This window comes from Trachypithecus francoisi, unplaced genomic scaffold (genome assembly GCF_009764315.1).
Source record: "Trachypithecus francoisi isolate TF-2019V2 unplaced genomic scaffold, Tfra_2.0 Lachesis_group8, whole genome shotgun sequence".
NCBI classification, from domain to species: Eukaryota; Metazoa; Chordata; class Mammalia; order Primates; family Cercopithecidae; genus Trachypithecus; species Trachypithecus francoisi.
The window spans coordinates 110376988-110399902 of NW_022681473.1; the positions used below are offsets into that span (position 1 = coordinate 110376988).

The 22915-nt window shown below is 42.4% G+C and overlaps 1 long non-coding RNA gene across 1 annotated transcript in view; it reads right to left on the reverse strand.

The window, feature by feature from the left end:
• Positions 1 to 18151: 18151 nt before the first annotated feature.
• The window catches only part of LOC117079960, a 76288-nt gene continuing 71524 nt past the window's right edge, over positions 18152 to 22915 (reverse strand). Inside the window, exon 2 of the long non-coding RNA XR_004435666.1 lies at positions 18152 to 18672. This is a non-coding gene — a long non-coding RNA (uncharacterized LOC117079960). The remainder of the gene's footprint in view (positions 18673 to 22915) is intronic.

Below are 22915 nucleotides of genomic sequence, written 5' to 3' on the forward strand. Positions count from 1 at the left end.
TGGCTCAAGCCTGTAATCCCAGCACTTTGGGAGGCCGAGACGGGTGGATCACGAGGTCAGGAGATCAAGACCATCCTGGCTAACACGGTGAAACCCTGTCTCTACTAAAAAATACAAAAACAAAAACTAGCCGGGCGAAGTGGCGGGCGCCTGTAGTCCCAGCTACTCAGGAGGTTGAGGCAGGGGAATGGCATAAACCCGGGAGGCGGAACTTGCAGTGAGCTGAGATCAAGCCACTGCACTCCAGCCTGGGAGACAGAGCGAGACTCAGTCTCAAAAAAAAAAAAAAAAAAAAGATAGGTCTATCTTTAACTTACCTCTCATTTTCAGAAACTAGCACATGATAGACACTCAATAAATGTGATTGAATGATTTGCTGAGTTAAACTACATAAATGCATGAATTATCAATCTTTCCATGTCATTAGGGAGATTTGAGTAAGCATGGTCATTTTTTGGCAATTTACCAGCACTGATTATTCTTAAAGCTCCATTTAGATTTTTATTTTCACCCATTTGAGACAAGGGCCAAGGCCACACAGATGTAAGTTATTTAGTTGAGTCACTAAACCAAGTCCATGTTGTAGTCCAGTTGGCCCACATAAAGAAAAATGTAGAGCTTGGGAATGATATGGCTTTACTTTTTTCCAAATTTATCTGAAAATGGCTAACTTTGAACTTCCAGTTGAATATTGTAGGCCTCATTGGAACAGGGGAACAGTGAAACCAAACTCTAGGAAGGACAAAAAGAGAATTATATAGAAATTGTAGAATACTTAAATGCCTCAAAAATTTTGAAGGTCTATCTCAAGTCTGGCCAATTTTTATTGTAGAAGATTGCTATCATATGGCCAGCCTATTTGTTCTGTATGGGGATATGTCCCAAGAAATATCTAAGTTAGGTACTTTTCTAGGTCAAGATAAGTCAGTACACAGTGCTAGTGGATTGTGGATGTTGCAGTATGATCTACTGCCTGAATTTCCAAGTCTTAGATGAAGGTAGTGATCCGGAGTGGATGAATGGATCATTCATTCAATGCTGAAGAGTGTCCAGTAGGAACTGAGTCATTGGCCTGGGAAACTGGAATGGAGAATGAAACGGCCTGGGAATGGAGAATCCTCAGCTTTATCTTTAGTAGTTAGATCTTTGTGATGGTTAATACTGAGTGTCAACCTGATTGGATTGAGGGATACAGAAGTATTAATCCTGGGTGTGTCTGCGTAAGTGTTGCCAAAGGAGAATAACATTTGAGTCAGTGGGCTGGGGAAGGCAGATCTACCCTTAATCTGGTAGACACAATCTAATCAACTTCCAGTAAATATAAAGCAGGCAGCAAAATGTGAAAATGAAAGATGGGCCTAGCCTCCCAGCCTACATCTTTCTCCAGTGCTGGATGCTTCCTCCCCTCGAACATCAGACTCCAAGTTGCTCAGTTTTGGGACTCAGACTGGCTCTCCTTGCTCCTCAGCTTGCAGATAGCTTATTGTGGAACCTTGTGATCACATAAGTTAATACTTAATAAATTCCCCTTCATATATATGTCTCTTGTTAGTTCTGTCTCTCTAAGAGAACCCAGACTAATATAGATTTAGGTACCAGAAGTGGTTCTAGAAGAAGAGAATATTAAGGATGGAGTTCTTTCATTGGTTTTAGGGTTTCTGGAGTTGACTGCTTAATATGAATAGACCCAAAAATGCTAAGGACGGTACTTCTAATAGTATGCAGAACACTGACAGTCCTTGGCATGCACTATTTAGAGAGTTATGTAAAATAAATGCATTTGACACTCCTGATTCACTGCTCATGAGAGGCAAGGAGTTTAGTGACTCTGTATGTAGTAACTTTGACCGTATGTGGAGAACCAAGGAACATAACGAAGCTGGTTGGTTGCTCCTAAGTTCAATGACAAAGTGATAAAAGAAAATGATGAATTCAGGGATTCTGTCTCCCAGCTTCTGAAGCAGATACTGAGCCTCAAATATGCTAAGATTGCCCTGAGTGAGAGTCTTATCTCCAGTAGAGAAAGAGCTGAAATTGTGGAAAAACAGACACAAGCTTTTATCATGCGAGTGGCTGACCTGCAATGAAAGGTGCATGCACAGTCTTAACAGGTGTCTACTGTTAAAGTGAGATCATTGATTGGAAAAGATTGGGACTCTGAAGCTTGGGAATGGGGATGTGTGGGAGGACCCTGATGAAGCTGGGGACATGGAGTTTGTAAAACCTGATGAACCTTTTTGCCAGATAGAACAGCTTCCCCATCCCCAGTAATGGCAACATCCCCTCCCTTACCCATGCTGCCATCAGCCTTTCCACCTTTGTCTGAGGAGATAAACCCTGTGCTGCCTGAAGCAACAGTGGTGGCCTCCCTTGAGGCAGTTGCCAGGCTAAATAATGTTGATTCTCCTCAGGAGCCACCCCAACACCCCTGTTTGCCTTCTAGACTTATAACTAAAGTCCTAATAGGCCCCTGGATGTGAGGTTGAGAGTGTGACCCATGAGTAGGTGCACTACACTCAAAAAGAACTGTTTGAGGTCTCTAATTATATAAACAGCAATCTGGAGCACAGGCACAGGAATGGATATTAAGGGTGTGGGATAATAGTGGAAAGAACATAGAGTTGGATCAGGCTGAATTTATTGACTTGGGCTCACTAAGTAGGGACTCTGCATTTAATGTTGCAGCTCAGAGAGTTAAAAAAGGTTCTAATAGTTTATTTGCTTGGTTAGCTGAAACAAGGATTAAAAAATGACCCACTGTGGGTGAGCTGGAAATGCCTGATCTCCCTTGGTTTAATGTAGAGGAAGGGATCCAAAGGCTTAGGGAGATTGGGACAGTGGAGTAGATTAGTCACTTTAGACTTACTCATCCCAGCTGGGAGGGTTGAGAAGATATGCCCTTGACCAATGCCTTGCCAAATAGATTTGTGAGGGCAGCACCTGCATCTTTGAAGAGCCCTGTAATTGCTCTTCTCTGTATGTCAGAGCTAATGGTGGGAACCACAGTCACTCAACTACAAAATTTAAATACAATGGGAATAATTGGATCCCAAGTGGCAGCACTTAACTATCAAAGGCAAGGTGGGCATGGCTACTGGAAGGGACAGCAGAGGCAGCCGCAATCAGAATAGTCTGATTCATGTAGAGCTCTGGCATTGGCTAATAATCACAGTGTTCCTAGAAGTGAAATTAATAAGAAGCCTCCTGCATTCCTACTTAAATTATACAAACAGAAAACTTCTAGGTCAAATGGAAAAAAGACTAATTTAAACTATAAAAACAGAGAATCACAGTCCCTCAATCAATTTCCAAACTTGAGCCAGTTACAGACCCAGAACTCCTTGAATGAAGGGGAGGCCAGGTCTCCTTGCGGAAGGACCCCACTACATTACCAACAATTCATGCAGGATCTTTCTCCCATCTTTCCACATGGAGACTTCCCAACTTTTACCAGGGTAACTATGCACTGGGGAAAGGGAAATGATCAAACATTTCAGGGACTAGTAGACACTGGCTCTGAGCTGACATTGATTCCAGGGGGCCCAAAACATCACTGTGGTCCTCCAGTGAAAGTAGGGGCTTATGGAAGTCAGGTAATTAATGGAGTTTTAGCTCAGGTCTGACTTACAGGTCAGGTAACTAATGGAGTTTTAGCTCAGATCTAACTTAAAGTGGATCCCCAGACTCATCCTGTGATCATTTCCCTAGTGCCAGAATGCACAATTTGCACAGACATACTTAGCAGCTGGCAGAACCCCCACACTGGCTCCCTGACTAGCAGAGTGAGGGCTATTATGGTGGGAAAGGCCAGATTGAAGCCATTAGAGCTGTCTCTACCTAGAAAAATTGTAAATCAAAAACAATATCGCATCCCTGGAGGGATTGTGGAGATTAGTGCCACCACTAAGGACTTGAAAGATGCAGGGGTGGTGATTCCCACCACATCCTCATTCAACTCCCTGATTTGGCCTGTACAGAATACAAATGGATCTTGGAGAATGGCAGTGGATTATTGGAAGCTTAACCAAGCGGTGACTCCAATTGCAGCTGCTGTACCAGACGTGGTTTCTTTGCTTGAGCAAATTAAGACATCTCCTGGTAGCTGGTATGCAGCCACTTACTTAGCAAATGCCTTTTGCTCCACTCCTGTCCATAAGGTCCACCAGTAGCAATTTGCCTTCAACTGGCAAGGCCAGCAATATACCTTTACTGTCCTACCTAAGGGGTATATCAGCTCTTCAGCTTTGTGTCATAATCTTATTCAGAGAGATGTTGGTCACTTTTTGCTTCCACAAGCTATCACACTGGTCCATTACTTTGATGACATTATGCTGATTGGATCCAGTGAGTAAGAAGTAGCAGGCCGGGCACGGTGGCTCAAGCCTGTAATCCCAGCACTTTGGAGGCCGAGACGGGCGGATCACGAGGTCAGGAGATCGAGACCGTCCTGGCTAACACGGTGAAACCCCGTCTCTACTAAAAATACAAAAAATTAGCTGGGCGAGGTGGCGGGCGCCTGTAGTTCCAGCTACTCGGGAGGCTGAGGCAGGAGAATGGTAAACCCGGGAGGTGGAGCTTGCAGTGAGCTGAGATCCGGCCACTGCACTCCAGCCTGGGCTACAGAGTGAGACTCCATCTCAAAAAAAAAAAAAAAAAAAAAAAGAAGTAGCAAACACATTGGACTTATTGGGGAGACATGTGCATGTCAGAGGATGGGAAATAAATCTGACTAAAAATTCAGGGACCTTCTAATTCAGTAAAATTTCTAGGGGTCCAGTGGTGTGGGGCCTGTCAAGATATTCTAAGATAAAGGATAAGCTGCATTTGGCCCCTCCTACAACCAAGAAAGAGGCACAACACCTAGTGGGCCTATTTGGATTTTGGAAGCAACACACTCCTCATTTGAGTGTGTTACTCTGGTCCATTTTTTGAGTGACCCGAAAGGCTGCCAGTTTTGAATGGGGTCCACAACAGACAAGGTTCTGCAGCAGGTGCAGGCCACTGTGCAAGCTGCTCTGTCATTTTGGCCATATGACCCAGCATATCCATTGGTGCTTGAGGTGCCAGTGGCAGATAGGGATGCTGTTTGGATCCTTTGACAGGCTCCCATAGGTGAATCACAGCAGAGACCTCTAGAATTTTGGGGCAAGGCCCTGCCATCTTCTGCAGATAACTACTCTCATTTTGAGAGACAGTTCTTGACCTATTACCGGGCTTTGGTGGGTGCTTTCTAACTCATCTAGCAATAAAGTGGTTCATGCACCGCAGAATTCCATCATCAAATGGAAGTGCTATATATGTGATGGGGCTCAAGCAGGTCCTGAAGGTACAAGTAAGTAACATGAGGAAGTGGCTCAAATGCCCATGGTCTCCACTCCTGCCACCACCCTGCCTTCTCTCCCCCAGCCTGCACCAATGGCCTCATGGGGAGTTCCCTGTGATCAGTTCACAGAGGAAAAGAAGACTAGGGCCTGGTTCAGAGATGATTCTGCATGATATGCAGGCATCACCCGAAAGTGGACCGCTGCAGCACTTCAGCCCCTTTGCAGGACATCCCTGAAGAACAGCAATGAGGGGAAATCTTCCCAGTGGGCAGAACTTCAAGCAGTGCACCCAGCTGTGCACTTTGCATGGATGGAGAAATGGCAAGAAGTGCAATTATATACTGATTCTTGGGCTGTAGTCAATGGTTTGGCTGGATGGTCTGGGACTTGGAAGAAGCATAATTGGAAAATTGGTCACCAAAAATATTTGGGGAAAGGGTACGCGGATGGACCTCTCTGAATGGCCAAAAACTGAAGATATTTGTATCCCCTGTGAGTACTTACCAACGGGTGACTTCAGCAGCGGAGGAGTTTAATAATCAAGTGGATAGGATGAACCGTTCTGTGGACACCACTCAGCATCTTTCCCCAGCCACCCCTGTCATCTCCCAATGGGCCCATGAACAAAGTTGCCATTATGGCAGGGATGAAAGTTACCCATGGGCTCAGCAACATGGACTTCCACTTACCAAGGCTGATCTGGCTATGGTCACTACTGAATGCCCAATTTGCCAGCAGCAGAGACCAACACTGAGAGCACAATATGGCACCATTCCTTGGGGTGATCAGCCCCCCACTTGGTGGTAGGTTGACTATATTGGACCTCTTCTATCATGGAAAGGGAAGAGGTTTGTCCTCACTGGAATAGACACTTAACTCAGATGTTGGTTTGCCTACTCTGTACACAATGCTTCTGCCAAGACTATCATCCATGTACTCACATAACGCCTTATCCACCGTTATGGTATTCCACATAGCGTTGCCTCTGACCAAGGCACTCACTTTACATCTAAAGAAGTGTGGCAGTGGGTTCATGCTCACTGAATTCACTGGTCTTACCATGTTCCCCATCATCCTGAAGCATCTGGATTTATAGAATGGTGGAACAGCCGTTTGAAGTCACAACTGCAATGCCAACTAGGTGACAATACTTTGCAGGGCTGGGGCAAAGTTCTCCAGAAGGTCATGTATGCTCTGAATCAGCATCCAATATATGGTACTCTTTCCCCCATAGCCAGGATTCGTGGCACCACTCACCATCACCCCTAGTGAACCACTAGCAAAATTTTTGCTTCCTGTGCCCGCAACATTACGTTCTACTGGCCTAGAGGTCTTAGTTCCAGAGGGAGGAACACTGCCACCAGGAGACACAACGATTCCATTAAACTGGAAGTTAAGATTGCCACCTGGACACTTTGGGTTCCTCCTACCTTTAAGTCAACAGGCTAAGAGGGGAGTTACGGTGTTGGCTGGGGTGATTGACCTAGACTATGAAGATGAAATCAGTCTACTACTCCACAACAGAAGTAAAGAAGAGTACACGTGGAATACAGGAGATCCATTCGAGTGTCTCTTAGTATTACCATACCCTGTGATTAAAGTCAATGGGAAACTACAACAGCACAATCCAGACAGGACTACAAATATCCAGACCCTTCAGGAGTGAAGGTTTGGGTCACTCTACCAGGAAAAAAACCAAGACCCTCTGAAGTGCTTACTGAAGGCAAAGGGAATACAGAATGGGTAGTAGAAGAAGGTAGTAATCAATACCAGCTATAACCACGTGACCAGCTGCAGAAACAAGGACTGTAACTGTCATGAGTATTTCCTCCTTCTTTTGTTAAGAACATGTCTGTGCATGCATACACTTGAACTAAGAAAATATCTTCATTTTATTTCCTTTTCCTTTATCATGTGACATAAGATTTATTGACTTCATATCAGCATTGAAGTATTAACTTTATGTAATAGTATTTGGGTTGGGGATTGGTACATTTCTGGTCGTACAAAGGATAGTTGTATTATGTTAGGTGTAACTATGACCTCATTATTGTCTTTATTTGAAGATTATGTATGATCTCAGGAGATGTGTATGGGTTCAAGTTGACAAGGGGTGGACTTGTGATGGTTAATACTGAGTGTCAACCTGATTGGATTGAGGGATACAGAAGTATTAATCCTAGGTGTGTCTGTGTGGGTGTTGCCAAAGGAGAATAACATTTGAGTCAGTGGGCTGGGGAAGGCAGACCCACCCTTAACCTGGTGGACACAATCTAATCAACTTCTAGCAAATATAAAGCAGGCAGTACAATGTGAAAAGGCAAAACAGGCCTAGCCTCCTAGCCTACATCTTTCTCCTGCTGGATTCTTCCTGCCTGTGAACATCAGACTCCAAGTTCTTCAGCTTTGGGACTTGGACTGGCTTCCTTGCTCCTCAGCTTGCAGATGGCCTATCGTGGGACCTTGTGATCATGTAAGTTAATACTTAATAAACTCCCAAGATATATATATGTGTTAATAATAAACTCCCTATATATATGTATCCCTATATCTATATATCCCGATATATATATCCCGATATATATATATATATATCTCAACATATACCCTTAGAGGGTTCTGTCCCTCTAAGAGAACCCTGCCTAATACAGTCTTCTACCTTGGATGCCTCTCTTCCAAATCCACAGTGCTTGCTGGAAGGAAGGCACCACAGAGGCAGCCTCCTTCGTTGCGTCCCTGCTCATTGCTGGAGACAGCAAGCTCTGTCCAGACCCCTTACCATAAAGAGGGGGTTTAATCTTCTTTGCCCCATATATTTCATGCTTGTTTCCTATTTCCCCTATCTTCCTCCCACATTATTTCAATAGTAAAATGGTCAGTGCTCCACACACAAACTGATCTGATAACATTTAGTTGAAATGATTAAATTTAGCAAAATATTGGAGTAGGATTATTTAGTTCTGTGATACTATGTGGCTGGATCAAAATAATTTTCATTTCATTGCTTAGTTCTGTTTTTCTACAGTATCAGGTTACTTAACTCTATCTTGTCAAATATCAGATTTGGGAATGTCAGGATAATAAAAGCAAGTTTTATTATTTCAAGATGGATATTTGGCACTGTATAGTCATAGCTTATATCTGAGATAATATTTTAAGGATTCATATTGGAGCAGAACTAGAAGAATGATATAGTTATTCAGCATACATGTGACATTTATGTCAAACAAGGATGGATTGAAATAAACCAGTTTAATTTCTAAAAGCCCATTGCATTTAGCAGAAAATTTTGCATAATGTGTGCAAACCTGTATCATTGTCCCATAAGCCAGACTCTTCAAATTACTACTGGAGATTTCAATTCAACCCAAGCAAATGCATAGTATATATGTGCTTATATGTGTGTAAAAATCTGAAACCTCTGAGACAAAAGTCTTAAGACAATGTAGCAGGTGTCAACTTTTTACCAAGATAATGGTGAGAACCCTAAATCAGAATGTTACATACTTAAAACAAATTTGTTTCAGTGGCATAAACTCAAGTGTCAAGTATCAAATGCTGATTCAAAGAGAGACCACATATGTCAGGTTTGTGCAAGACTGTTTCTGTTGATTTTCTTCCTTTAAGTATGCTCTTGTATCCCAAAGTATTTTCTTAAGGCTGAAATTTAGCCATCTGTGGTGCAGGAACACAGGACTGGGAAGAACTTGACCCAGTTCCTTCAGGGATTAGTTCTTGAACTCCTGAAAACTGTATTTAAAGTGGCTTACAAATGGATGAGAATTCTTGCTTAACATTTTAAAAGCTATGATGGGAATTAGTTTTGGCTTTGAAACCAGGACTTACGAGTATTAACACCAGGTCCTTCTTCTTAATCACAAGGCAAAAACTGCATGTAAATTTGGTACAACAATGCTCAACCACTTCGAATAAAACTCAAGATGTTGGAAAACATTGATTAGCCTTGAATACCACGTTAAAGGTAGAGTCTTGCTAAGTATACCTGCTGATACAGAGCCCTGTAATAGTACCAAACTGTTAAAAGGTAGAGATGACCATGGGGCCCTCTTCCATATGGAGAGCTCTGTTACTCTTGGGGTATGGCGTATTATAGTGACTACTGGGTTTCCTTATCAGGAAACTTTGGTTGAAATTTGGCTTTACCTATATTTGAATCTCAAGCAAGTTACCTTGAGGATATCAACAACTCTGAGGCTTAATGAACTAAGACAGTGATTCTCAAACTTTTCTGTCTTAGGATTCCTTTATACTCACAAAATTAGTGAGGACCCCAAAGAACCTTTGTTTATGTGCGTTATATCTGTTGATGTTTTCCATGTTAGAAATTAAAACTGAACATTTAAAAATATTTATTCATTTAAAAATAACAGGCCGGATGCGGTGGCTCACGCTTGTAATTCCAGCACTTTGGGAGGCCGAGGCGGGTGGATCATGAGATCAGGAGATCAAGACCATCCTGGTTAACATGGTGAAACCCCATCTCTACTAAAAAAAAAAAAAAAAAAAACACACACACAAACTATTAGCTGGGCTTGGTGGTGGGCGCCTGTAGTCCCAGCTACTCAGGAGGCTGAGGCAGGAGAACGGCATGAACCCAGGAGGCGGAGCTTGCAGTGAGCAGAGACCGTGCACCACTGCACTTCAGGCTGGGTGACAGAGTGAGACTCTATCTCAAAAAAACACAAAACAAAACAAAAAAACAATAAGCCCATAACAGACTAACATAAAATATATTTTTATGGAAAAATAACTATATTTTGCAAAAATATTAGGGAGGAGCATTGTTTCACATTTCTGCAAATTTCTTTAGTGTTTAACAGAAGGCAGCTAGAGTTAAGACTGCATTCAATCTGTAGTAACATCATACTTCATGTAGCTTCAGGTAAACACTGTGTACTTGAGCGAATGGAAGTGAAAAAGGCACTCAACATTTTAGTATCACTATGAAAATTGTTTTCATCTCATGGACTGCCTGAAAAAGGGACCACCAGGGGTCCCCACTCCACACTTTGAGAACTACTTTCCTTAGAAATAATATCGAATAATAACAATAATAATAAGCATAGCTAATATTACTTAAATGCTTGCCCTGTGCTTCTCCCTATTTTAAATGTTTTTTATTATTATCTCACTTAATCCTTCTAGCAACTGAATGAGGTAGATATTATATAGCATTGTCTTTATTTTCCAGATGAGAAAACTGATGCAGAAAGAAGTTCTGATTTCCCAGGGTCACATAGATCATAAATGATAGAGCGAGGATAGGAGCCCAGGTACAGTGTTGTCGTAAAGATCAACAGTAATAGACAACAGTGTACAGTGGCAGCGGAGGTGACATTGGCGGTCATACAGTGGCACTGTATGCTGTCTAACATTTAGGAAACACAGGCTATGTAAAATGCCAGGTGCCTTCGGTACACTGTCTCAGATTCTCCTTGCAACAGATCTATGATGTACTTTTATTATCATCATCATTTGACAGAAAAGGAAACTGAGTCTTTCCTAAGATCATATTTAGTATGCAGGAAAATTATATAAACTCTCTAACTATAAAGTTTTGTTACTACTGTAATTAAACATAAAATTAGGCTAAGGGCCGGGTGCAGTAATTCCAGTACTTTGGGAGGCCGAGGGCGGGGAGGATCACTTGAGGTCAGGAGTTCAAGACCAGCCTGGCCAACATGGTGAAACCCCATCTCTACTAAAAGTACAAAAATTAGTCGGGTCTGGTGGCAGGTGCCTGTAATCCCAGCTACTCGGGAGGCTGAAGCACGAGAATCACTTGAACCCGGGAGGTGGAGGTTGCAGTGAGCCAAGATCAGGCCACTGCGCTCCAGCCTGAGCAACAGAGCAAGACTCAGTCTCAAACAAACAAGCAAACAAAATTATGCTAAGATTAGATGCTGTGATCTGATACCTCATTTAACTGGCATCATGGCATCATAAGATCCAGTTATCTCTGCAGATGTGAATTTTCCAGAGTAGTTCATCTTTCCTACTTTGTGGCCCAACTGTTTTAAGGTATAACCATAATGATGGAAGAAATCATTATGAGCATCAATTTGGATTCTATGCTTTCCTGTGGAGATGCATTGGAGGCTGTTGAAATGGGAAAGCATCAATTTCCTGGTCAAATAATTCGAGGATACTCTTCATGCTGTGCCAGTGTTTTCTTTTTAGGGTTTGTGTATCTTTCCTGTTTTTGCTATCTCCTTCTTATAAATTCAGTAGTATTTTTATTTTTTTCAGATTTAGCCCTTGTGCCTGATTTTAGCCAACTCTCTTTTTGCACGCTTGTAAATTATTGCTTCTATTTTGTCCTCTTGGGGAATTAGGCAACCACGTTTGCCTGTACGTATTGTGTGTAAAATAAAGGCAAAACCTATCTGAGTCTACGGACTCTGAATATTTGTTTAGATTGCTCCAAATTCTTCCTCTGCTCACTTCCACTTGATTGGCCTTACACAAATGCAGTTGCTACATAAGCACTTTCGTGTAAGTGAGATTTTACCAAGTGATCAGAACTTCTGAAAGTTGGTGAGTTTTAATGCCATTTACTAGGACAGCAATTTGCATATGGGCTTTCTTTTCCTGTACTTTTACATTTCAGAGCTCTGCTATTAACTACACTTTAAAAAGAATCCTTCAGAGGAAACCAAATATGCCTTGTTCCAATTCCAATAAGGTTGCTTTGAATATTTTGAACTTGTAGTCACGGTTGAGATGACTTAATTTAAAACACATTTGGAAGCGCAACTGAGCCTAACCTATGTAGGTAGCTTCATTATTTTCTTGGATGAGTTCACTTTCTGTTGTTTTGTTTTTGTCTAAATTCATGGCCCAGCATTATTTATGTTTTTCTCTATCTGAGATGTATCTCTAGTAAAAATAAAATAAAAGGAAATCCACTATTGTCAGAGCAGAACGAAGTGGTAAAAACACAAACAAAACAAAAAGAAAGAACAAGAGGAGCCAAAGTCTGAGAAGAAACATAAATCATTGTTGTACTAGATTCAAATTAATTCGACAAACAATTATATGCACTAAGGACTGGTCCAAGGTATACACTTGCAAAGTCTTCTAATCACATCCCTAATAAAGCTTAAAGTCTAGGATCTGGCGCCTATCTACCCAGCTAGGCTGCCACTCCTCCTGACCTTCCTTGTATGTTCCATAGAAAACGCTACAGAAAACAGTATGACGCTTCCTCAAAAAATTACAAATAGAATTACCATATGATACAACAATTCTGCTGCTGGGCATATACCCAAAAGAATTGAAAGCAGGGGCTCAAACAGACACGCGCACACCCATGTTCATAGCAACGTTATTCACAACAGCCGACAGGGGGAATCAACCCATCAATGGATGAATAAATAAAACGTAGCATACATATGGAATGGAGTATTATTCAGCTTTTAAAAAGAAGGAAATTCAGTTGGGTGTGGTGGCTTTTACCTGTGATCCCAGCACTTTGGGAGGCCGAGGCTGGTGGATCACTTGAGGTTAGGAGTTCGAGACCAGCCTGGCCAACATGGTGAAACCCCGTCTCTACTGAAAATACAAAAATTAGCAGGGTGCAGTGGCAGGCCACTGTAATCCCAGCTACCTGGGAGGCTGAGGCAGGAGAATCGCTTGACTTTGGGAGGCTGAGGTTGTAGTTTGCTGAGTTTGCGCCACTGCACTTTAGCCTGAACAGCAGAGGGAGACTCCGTCTCAGAAAAAAAAAAAAAAAAGGAAATTCTGATACACGTTACAATATGGATGAAGATGAAAGACATACTAAGTGGCACGAGCCAGTCACAAAAGAACAAATACTGTGTGATTCCACTTATATGAGGTACCCAGAGTAGTCAAATTCATAGAGACCAAAAGCAGAAAGATGTTTGCCAGAGACTGGAAGGAGAGAGTGATTGGGAGTCTTTAACCGGTACAGAGTTTCAGTTTTGCAAGATGAAATAGTTCTGGAGAAGGATGGTTTCACAACACTGTGAATGTACTTAGTGCTACACTTAAAGATGGTTAAAATGGTAAATTTTAGGTTATATATATTTTGCCACAATTTTAGAAAATTTTTTAAAAAACTAAGCAAACCTACACATCTGTGCTGTTGTCATTCTGTTACTTACTTAATATCTTATAGGCGGGATGCCTGAACACACCGACTTTGGTAAACTATCTTCAGTGTAATTATGCTAAGTAAGGCAGAAGGAGAGCAGTTGACTTGCCACCAACAGGCTGGAAGGTCGCTGACAAAGGTCCACACAGAACCCTAGTGACTGGCTCCTGGCTTTGTGCAAAAGCCCCTGAGGCTTTGCCACTTCCCCGTGAATTCATCACTGTAAGCCTGAGAAAGCCCATAGACACTGGGAAGGGGACTGAGCTGGTTGCTTTGCCGATCATGGACCAGTCCCAGAGAGAAGACACCTGTGATGTGACTTGGCCATTGTGTCTCCTCCACAGTGCTGAGCTCCTGCATTTCCATGCTTATTAAAAGTTACAATTCTGGAGATGATACAGGGATACACTCATCTGGCTGTAATTCAGGACAGAGAAAAAAGCCTCACCTTCACCCTACCCAGCAAGCCTCCTCCCGCCTTCTTTCTCCACCCAACAAATGCAACAAACTACTCTGTCAGGGAATTCTTTCCTCCCCGTGGCCATTCTCTAATGAAGGGCAGGTGTGCGTGCAGCCCATGGAGAATATGCGAGGATGGGGCGCCAGGAGGGTGAAGAATTTCCTGAGAAATTCAAACCCTTAAATCGCTTCTCTTCCATTAGCCAAAGAAAGTTTTTGGTTAGAGCTGGAGGTTGGCAAAGTTTTTCTGTAAAGGGCCAGATATTAAATATTGTAGACTTTGTAGTCCGCCTGACAAGTATTCAATTTTGCTCTTGGAAAATGGCATAAATAATATGTAAAAAAAAAAAAGTTTGTGTTTCAATAAAACTTTATTTATGGACACTAAAATTTGAATTTCATTATAATTTTCATGTGTCTCAAAATATTATTTTTTAATTTTTCTAAATCATTAAGAAATGTGAGAACAATTCTTAGCTTGCAGGTCATACAAGAAAGCAGGTGGTAGGTCAGATTTGGAGACTATGGACTGTTGTTTGTTCACCTCCGGTTTAAATATTTATAATCCACCTACTTTTAAAAAAACTAATGTAGCTCACATGTTCTTGAGAGGAAAGGCAATAATATTTATGGATAACTTGTTTAACACAATTTAGCATAGCATGATGGTGAAGAGCATAGCTTCTGGGAGCAGAATGCTTGGGTTTCAATTCCAGCCCTGCTACTCACAAGCTGTGTGACCTTAAGCAAATTACTTAAACTCTCTGAACCTGTGTCTCCTCTTCTGCAAACAAGCTGACGCCAATAAAATCTACCCAACAGAGTTGTATGGATTAAACGAAATAGTATGTGTTGAGTGCTTAGACCGTGCCTTGTAAATGTTAGATGTTATTTGCTCTATGACAGCATTATCACATTTAATCCTGCCAAATGAATATTATCACCATGTGATAAATACAAATAATACATTTCAAGTCATTTAGGCAGCTTGCTTGTTGGGAGTCAGAAAACACTACCCCAAAGCCCTCTGAGCTGAAGGAGATCGAGAGGGCCTAGGAAGCAAGCTCACTCTGACCTTCCACCACATTTCTGAACTTCCACCACATTTCTGTGCGAGAGCCGAATATAAAGGAATTCTCTGTCTTACCTTTCCTGCAAGTAGATCATAAGATCCTCATGCGAGAGATGACCTGCACTATTCCCGCAGGAAAGAAATGCTGCACAGAGAGGCCAAGAAGCGTCCGAATAAATAGGCCCCTCTGAGTAACACGCCCCCACACGCACTTTATTACCATTAGGCCCTGCCCCTTTCTGTGGTCCAATCACATTTCTTCGCACTTCTTTCATCAGATTTACCATAAAAATACAAAGTTTTCCCTGGATCTTTGGGTTTTTTTTATTTCTGAAGCCTCCTGAGTCAGAAAAAAACTTTTAAAATAAATTCGTTACGCTTTTCTCTTGTTAATGTCTTTTATTATAGGAGTGTCCACCATGTCCCTTGCAGTAAGTGAAAACAAGTTGTTATTTTTTCTCCCCCTGTGCTCAAGCTTCAAACAGAAGGATGGTTCTAACACAGCCTATCTGCTGTGGTCCAGGCTTTCCTTCCATTCAAACCAGGCTGCCTCACTGCTCCCGTTAAGACTATTTTGGTAGCTTTTCACGCTGTTAATCACGTATTTGCTGACAAATCTCCTTTCTCTTTTGATTCCATGATTCTTCTTCTGTTAGGTCTTCTCTTCTGTTCCCTTCAAGAGTTCCGCTTCCTCGGCCGGGCGCGGTGGCTCAAGCCTGTAATCCCAGCACTTTGGGAGGCCGTAGACGGGCGGATCACGAGGTCATGAGATCGAGACCGTCCTGGCTAATACAGTGAAACCTCGTTTCTACTAAAAAAATACAAAAAACTAGCCGGGCGATGAGGCGGGCACCTGTAGTCCCAGCTACTCAGGAGGCTGAGACAGGAGAACGGCGTGAACCCGGGAGGCGGAGCTTGCAGTGAGCTGAGATCCGGCCACTGCACTCCAGCCTGGGCGGCAGAACAAGACTCCGTCTCAAAAAAAAAAAAAAAAAAATGTTCTGCTTCCTCTATCTCCAAAACTTCCCATTGCTGAAGTCCAGAATGTCTACTTTTTTTGTCCTCTGCAACATTCCTCTAGTGTCTCCTGCAGCTTTGATGATAAACAGTCACCTTTTGCAAATGTGTCCCACAGCTCCACGTCTCCAGGTGCTGCACAATTAGATGCTTCTAGAGGGCAACGTGCTATATGGACTGTGACATCGAGCTGACCTGGTTTCACATCTCAGCACTGCCTCTCATTTACTGGGGGATATTGGGAGAATTGTGTAACCTCTCTGAGTCTTGGTTTAGATATCAGTAAAATTGTGATAATAATAAGAACCCCCAACTAAGGTTGTTATAAAGATAAAGTGAAACGATGGACATAATGCAAACAGGAGGTTTATTCATTCATTCTTTTATTTATTTTCTCAGCAATCATCTGTGGTGCCCCTCCTATGTCCCTCTAAGTGCATACTCAGTGGTAGGTGATGTTGCAAAAGCCCTGAGTTTTTTCACCTCAACACATCTTCTAAATGTGCACTTCTCTATTTTTGCCTTTTGCTCATCTTCCAGTCTTCTAGGTTCTTGGTAATGCTACCTTCTCTCAGCTCCTGTATTCCAACCATCAAGTCTTGCTTGACTTACTCATGTTTTTCTTTCTTTTTCCCAGGGTTACCATCCTAGGACCAAGCCCAGGTCAGCACAAACCTGGATCCTTCTTTCATGCCACTCCTCAAGTTTTGACTTTCTTTTTTTTTTTTTTTTTTTTTTTGAGACGGAGTCTGGCTCTGTCGCCCGGGCTGGAGTGCAGTGGCCGGATCTCAGCTCACTGCAAGCTCCGCCTCCCGGGTTTACGCCATTCTCCTGCCTCAGCCTCGGAGTAGCTGGGACTACAGGTGCCCGCCACCTCGCCCGGCTCGTTTTTTGTATTTTTTAGTAGAGACGGGGTTTCACCGTGTTAGCCAGGATGGTCTCGATCTCCTGACCTCGTGATCCGCCCGTCTCGGCCTCCCAACGTGCTGGGATTACAGGCTTGAGCCACCGCGCCCGGCCTTGACTTTCTTTCAATTGGAAATTGGCATCCAGGGAAGTATTTGAATAGGGAAGGAAAAAGATCAAAGTGGTGCTTTTGGAAGTTTAATTTGTGCTCCACATGAGTTGGAGTGGGAAGTGGCCAGCGGCAAGGAGACAGGTAAAAAGTTTTAACAATTTAACTATAAATTGATAAAGACTTAAAGTAAGGTGATGCTTTTAGGCATAGAATGGAGAAAGAGGAGGCAGCAAGAGGCATTTTGAAGGAACCTGTGTGGGAGTGAATTAGGTTTGGGGTCTGAAGATAACTCCTCTATTTAGAGTCTTGGTAGCTAGGAGACTAATGATACCTTTTTCACAACTTCGGTAACACTTTGTGCTGCTCACATGTGTCTTTTCACCTACCATCTGGTGTAGGTTATTTCTTTTTCGTGAATCATTGTCTTTCTCTACAAATTGGTTATGAACTCCATAAAGCAAGGTCTATGTGTGTCCTAGTCTATTTTCTATTGCCTGTAACAGAATACTTAAAACTGGGCAATTTATGAAGAAAAGAAATTTATTTCTTACAGCTATGGAGGCTAAGTCCAAGATCAGGGGACCACATCTAGTGAGGACCTTCTTGCTGGGTGGGGGACCCTGCAGAGTCCTGAGATGGTGCTGGACATTACATGGCAAGGGGGCTGAGTGCTAGCTCAGGTCTCTCTTCCTCTTTTATAAAGCCACCAGCCCCACTCCCATGATAACCCATTTATCCACGAATCCACTAACCCATTAATTCATGAATAGATTAATTCATTCATAAGGGTAGGATCCTCATGGCCCAATCACCTCTTAAAGCCCCCACCCCTCAACGGCCCTACATTGGAGTCTAAATTTCAACGTGAGTTTTGGAGGAGACAAATATTTAAACCATAAGAATGTCCCATCATGCTTTCCTTTTTATTTCAAAATCTGCTTACACTGAATCTAGGCAGTGCTAATAAGTGTTGCTAATTGGTTCATTCTTGTTGTGAGTACTTTGATGATGTTGCAGGAATGGAAGTTGGAGTAGCAAATTTTTTCCCCAGAGAATTAGAGGTATGTCAGTATTATTAGCTTATAGCTAAACTAAGTCTATTCTGTAAAGAAACATAAACATTCAGATTATGCACAAAATTTATTTTCATTAGAGAAATATAACCCCCATGAAAGCTCCCACACAATCTCAGTAGGCTGGTGGTACAGTGTCTTGGAAAGAGAAATCGGGAGTGACATTCAAGAGCCAGCGACCCCAGAAAACCCTCTATCTTGATGGAAAGGTCTACTTGTTTTCTGTCTCCTCATCCTCGCATGTACATTCCATCTGCCTAATGCTTTCCTCTCTTAATTGAAAAACAAACAGACATGACACACACAAAAAAGCATTTCTTGCCCCACTTCTTAGAAAGCAAGGTCAACTTATGCTGCATTTAGGCTGTGTAGTAGGTGCAGTCATATGTTTTTGTGATTTCTTGAAGCACAGCTTTTAAACAGTGTGGCGTAGATATGAAGTCCTGCAGACAGCAGCTGCAGGCAGAGTGGGCTGGTATGCAGCAGGGGAATGCATGGGAGGGCTTTCTGAGCAATCTTTGAGCAGATGGCGAGTCTAGGCATCCGGGTGCAAATCACTCCAGTCACATCTGAAAACCAAACAAGAATTCTTTAGAACTGTGACGTCTGGACAGTGTTATTCATTCTATGGTGATATCAGAGAAAGGGCTTCATATCTTTCTTTCTGAGTAGACCCCCCTCAAAAAAAAAAAAAAATCCTAGAGCAATAGCAAGAGTCAAGAAGTCCAAGGCTAAGCAAAATGAGTAACATTGGCTGGAGGCTGGGATCCTAGAAAAGGAAAGGCAAAAGACTACAAAAATGAAGAAGTGCTCATTAAGCTGAGGAATACGTCCAGGGATAGAGTTGGGAAAAATAGTAGAACAGATAACAGAGTGGTTAGGGAAATGATTTTAGACTTGCTAGCATCTCTCCTGTTATCTTGGATTGGTCAATTCAATACACAGAAAATAAAGGACTTCCTAGAATGATGTAACAGAAAGATCAGTAACTCTTTTAACAGATGAGCTTAGGTTTAAACCTCACACCCTGTGAGTGATCTTGGTGAGTCACTTCACTTTATTGGGCCTGGGACTCTTCACCTATGAAAGAGGTAGGACGATATCTACTCCTAGGGTGTTATGAGGATTAAATGAGATAATGTATGAGAAGCTCAGTTCAGCCCAGCACTGCTTGGTAAACAGGGGACATTCAATAAGTATGTGCTCTTTTTCTCTCTTCCCTCTTCTCCTTTTCTCATAGGAGATAGGGTTCACATAGACCTATAAAGGCAGAATTCTTAAACAGGCTGCCTTTAGGCAGAGAGAACAGAGCTTGGTCGAGAACTGTGAAGGGTTTGAAACTTTATACTACTTGTAAGCTCACAAGATAACCTGATGGATTCATGGATGCTGGCAGAAGACACAATATTCCTGAGTCAGAGATAATGGACTTTACTCATAGCACAGGAAGCAATATGAGTATTAGCATATTTGCTTTGACCCTCCAAGCCCGAATTCCCACAGAACAATGTGAAGAGAGCCAGGTGATACCTGCATACACTGTAGGGTGGCTTATGAGAGAGAAGCCCTGAGTATAGAAAACCCAAATCTTGCATAATGGACCCTAAGTGCACCTGCCCTATGCTCCAGCCCAGCTCCGTTTTTCCATGTATGTTTCCACTACGGAAACACCCTTAAAAAGAGAGCCCAGCACAAGGACTGTCAGCACCTGCCAGATGTAAAAATGTAAGACACATGGAAAATTGTCTCCCAAAAGGCATAACATAAATAATCCCTTTCCTGCCTGTCCTCTTACCAGATTCATTAGCAGTGGCAGGCTTTCTACACAACATTACTTTTCCCTGTGAACACGCAGCCTCATACATCCCATACCCTCCATGTTTCCCTCTTTATCTCTTCTCCTATTAACGTAAGCGCTCAAGCACCTCATCAAGAACTTTCTATCCCCATTTTGACCTTTTTAGAGAAGTGCCAGAGCCCACAGTTGGGGAGGCTGCTGGCCTGACCAAAGGACATGGCTTTTCTCTGGGAATCTCGTTTAAAGTTTTATGAAAAACATAAGAAGAGGGGAATAAGGGAGGAGGTCAAGGGAGAGAATGAGACATTTCTCCTTAACTCTCTGCACTTGGGGAACATTTGATCCCAGCTTGGAGGTGAAAATGGAGCCAAACTGGTGTCACTGAAATGAAGCAGGAAGTGTTCTGAGTCTCAGATATCTCCCTTCAGGTGCACGGGCCCAGAGCCAGCTGGATGTTTGGAGAGAGCAAGAGGCCACCTACATGGAGCTATTTGAGTGACACCAAAACATCTTCCTGCACCTGATATTTCCATTATGGTCTCTTCTCCAGCAAAGGCATGATCTAAAAAGGACACTGGTCCAATATAAACATGCCATCTGGGAGAAACAATTTCCACTATTTATAAATGCTTCCAGAGGTGGCCCATTCATTTAATACCCTTATTTTAGTACCAGCTACGTGCTAAACATTGTGTTAGCCACTGGGCTTCAAGGGGGATCAACCATACGTCTTGCCCTCAGGCATTCGTAATAAGAATCAGGAATTATACTGGGAATTAGGATGCAACTGACAAGCTTTATGACAAGTGAATTGAGAGAATGACATACGAACATAGATAAGGGGCATTTAATCTTATTTTGGAAGATCAAGAGATGTCTTTCAGTGGAAGCTAAATGTAAACTGAGACCCTGTATGTTGAGTCTTTCTTAGCTGTATTTTAGAGGTGAAGAAATGGAAGTTTAAAAAGTCTAAACATCTTACCCAATGTTATACGGCCTGGGAGTGACAAAGCCAAGACTCAAACATACTATATTTTAATATTGGTTTTATTGTGGGTTTTCCCATAGGTATTAACATATTGGTTTATCTAGGCAGCTAGGGCCTTAGGAGACAGGACCTCTGAGAGAGGAGTCCTAGTGGTGATGGGAGGTGCAGGAGTGTGGCGAGGGTTGGGGTGAAGATGATTGTGTGGGGTGGGGGTCGAGACAGGGTGATGCAGCTTGGGAAAGTCTTCCCAGGGGTGGGGTGCTGGTGTAATGGGGGGTTTTGGAGGAGCAATCGATGAGACCTGAAGACAGTGGAGAGTGTGAAGGTTCTTCGGGAGAAAAAAAAGAGGAAGAAAGAGGGTGGGGAGAGGAGGAGGAAGAGGGAGGAAAGGAAAAGAAGATGAGGAGGAAGAGGAGGTAGAGGAAAAGGAGAAGGGGGAATAGGAGAAGGAGAAAAAGGAGAAGGAAAAGAATAATTATTTAAGAATGAGATCATATCTTTTGCAGGAACATGGATGGTGCTGGAGGCTATTATTCCTTAGCAAACTAACACAGCAAAAGAAAACCGAATACTGCATGTTCTCACTTATAACTGGGAGCTAAATTCACGATGAGAACTCATGAAAACAAAGAAGGGAACAACTGACATTGGGGCCTGCTTGAGTGGGGAGGGTGAGTGGAGGGAGAGGAGTAGAACTGTACCCAATAACGGTTGGGTACAATGCGTATTACCTGGACTATGAGTCTGTATGAAAAACTCCTGTGACACGAGTTCACCTATATAACAAACCTGCATATGTGCCCCAAACCTAATACAAAAGTTTTAAAAAAGGACAATTATTTAAGGAGAAGTTGTGATAGAAAATTTGATGTGAGCAGCAAAATCTAATTTTCTCTGTTTTATAAATGTATCCAGTGCTACATGAGTTAGTCATAGCCACTGTTCCAGGAAGCAGGAGGCCAACACCTTCTCTGTCAAGAGGGAGAATTCAATCAGAGCCGCCACACAAAGCCCACTGCTGATCGGGTTCTTCACAGGAGCCTGAATTAGTAGTTCTTCCAGTCCTTTCACACACTACTACCCCACCCCATCTTGTCAAGCTTTGCTCTGTTCTAGAGGGAATTGAAGAAACAGGTGATAAGAACCAGCTTCCCCACTCTACTTTGACCCTACAGGCGCCTGCAGTTTCCTAGGACTGACTTTGGCATTTGGAATGAGCATAGTGTCTTGTAGAGTGCAGGGTCAGTGCATTTCTGAAATAACAACCAAAAAAAAAAAAAGTAAAAAGTGTTTTGAGTTGGATCAGGGCTTATATCATATGCTATGGTTCAAAGCTTTCCTCCTAGTCTTAGGGCCAAGCCAAACTCATTTGGGTTTCGAATATCACCATTTAGCAGTCCATTGGCCTGGGCCTCCTTTTCTTGACTGAACTCTCATCCAACCTAGGCAACATTTGGATTCAATTTGGTAGAAAATGTGGGTGAGCTGCTTGCCAAATTCTTATGAATCTGTGTCAAACTCAGTGATTTAGGCTAAGATTTGGGGTGTGGCTGAGTCCCCGGAGGAATTCTGTGGTTGCATAATCCACAGAAAGTGAAGCAAAGGGTATTTTCAAATCTATTTCCAAGGAAGTGGACTCTGTAGAATCTCAGTTTATGGGGATTAAGATTTTGGAGACTTCACTACAGAATTTAAGTATTTTCACAGTACGTAATGGTCTTTTAGGGATGTTTAACCATCTGTTCATTTTTCTCCCCCATCACTCCATCATATAGGTTATTATCCATTTGAACCAAAGTAAGCCAGTACACAAGAATGATACATTACTTAACTCAAGGTCGAGAGGTAAGAAAATGACTGGACTAGGCTATAGGCCTGGCTCAATGAATTCTGTTGTACAGAGGCTACCAAAACCTTGATCTCTGACCCCTTCAAAGACTGTAATTTTTTTTTCTTTCATTACAAGACAGGTTACTACAGTGACAACATACAAGCCACAATAAATATAGGGTATTGAGACTGTTCC